Here is a 2,026-nt window from a genome sequence, read left to right as displayed (position 1 = left end):
CAGTATCAACAGAGCATCGGATCCTCTAATAGAGACCAACTATCGGACAGAAATAAGTTGGACCGCAGTGACTGCAAGCCAGGAAACTCGAAGGAGGGAGTGTATTTTTTCTTTCTGTTTTTTCTCCCTTTCTCTTGCTTTTTTTATCCAAATAGCCGTGTGGTCTGATAAACAGGGCTATTCGAATATGAAATACAGGATCTATACTCATCCAGACCATAATGATGGAGGATAATGATGACTAGAACGAAAGTAAGAATTCAAATACTGACTATTCGATGAAATCAATAGCAGATGAAGTGCTTATAGTAATGGAGAAATATAAAAATAAGACATTTCTAGAAATAGGTTTCATTTCTAAGTATCACGTGAATAAGCTGATGTTAATTTAGTGAGGGGCACAGGTAAAGAAAATAGATGATTATATATATATATATATATATATATATATATATTTATATAAATATATATATATATTTATATATATATATATGTATATATATATATATATATTTATATATATATATATTTATATATATATTTATATATATATATTGTATATTTATATGGTATATATATATATATATATATATATATATATATATATATATATATATATATATTTATATATATGAATATATATATATATGTTGTATATTTATATTGTATATATATATATATATATATATATATATATATATATATATATATATATATTACACACGCGAGGTGTATCAGAAAATTTCCAGGTCTGATGTCACTAGGGGATCGTCCACTGTGAGTTCCTGCCACAGGGCCAGACGATCAGCCAACATATCTACAAGGAGATACTGCTGCTTTAGCTTCATTCAGTGCGTGAGAAGAGGCGAGAGTTGTGGCAGGACACCTCGTGGCTGCTTCACCATGACACCGCGTCTGCTTACAATTCCCTGAGCATCCGAGAATTCCTGGCCGAGAAGAGCTTCACCGCACTGGAACCTCCCTACTTCCCCGACCCGGCTCCGCGTCAAAAGGGTCATCAAGGGGACCCGCTTTGAAGACGTGGACATTAAAAAGGCCGTGACGACGGAACTACGGAGGATCCCGGAAGAAACCTTCCAGGAGTGCATGTAAGTGTGGCAGAGAAGGATAAGAAAGTGTGCGCGCGCGCGAATATATATATATATATATATATATATATATATATATATATATATATATATATATATTAAACACATATATCATTGTATGAACTTGATGACGACAGTCAGCGTCCGATGAGTCAGCCTCCATCCTCAAGGCCCGTCTCACAGGCCAGACGCCGTTTAATCAGCGAAGGATGCGTCCTGGGAAGTCGAATTTACGCAAAGGAATATCAGAATCCAGGACAATATTCTCTCGAAGGCAACAAATTGAGACGTTTCCCGCTGCAAGACGAGCCGCCACACACGCCAGTTTCAATTATGGGACGCTGTTCATCACTCGGCCCTTGTTGGTACCAGGAAACGGCAGGGAAGGGTTGTACACTAGTCCTATGAACAGCTTACACACACCATGAGGAAATCCTGCTGCTTTCTCCCTCGCCCACACTACATATATTTGCTTATTCCCTCAATCCCCCCCTCCTCTTCCATATTGTTTATGATTTGCCTGGGATTATGTGATTTTTTTTTCTTTCTTTCTTTTTTAAGGGACATTGAAGAATGGCGTGAATGCTGCTTGTTGCTGATTAAATGGTAATGAACGTTTCAAATGTTGTCCAGCTGAAAATACCGGCAATTTTCGTTGCAAAGAGATATGTAACAAGCTCATTCGCGTCATTTTTTCTGCGGGTTAGTGGACTTAGCGAGACAAAGAAATGCCGGTGATTCTGTACATACTTACGTTCGGACTCCAGAGTTGTATATCTTTTTTTTTTTTTACCTAACTCTGTGGCTGTTGTTTTCAAAATCTGCTTATTATCATATCTTTTTTTTCCTTTTTTATCGAAAAGGAAAGCGTATTTTAAATCCCTTTTTTATTGTACATCAATTAAATAAATTAAAAC

Source organism: Penaeus vannamei, chromosome 1 (genome assembly GCF_042767895.1).
Source record: "Penaeus vannamei isolate JL-2024 chromosome 1, ASM4276789v1, whole genome shotgun sequence".
NCBI lineage: Eukaryota > Metazoa > Arthropoda > Malacostraca > Decapoda > Penaeidae > Penaeus > Penaeus vannamei.
This window is presented reverse-complemented; position numbering follows the sequence as displayed.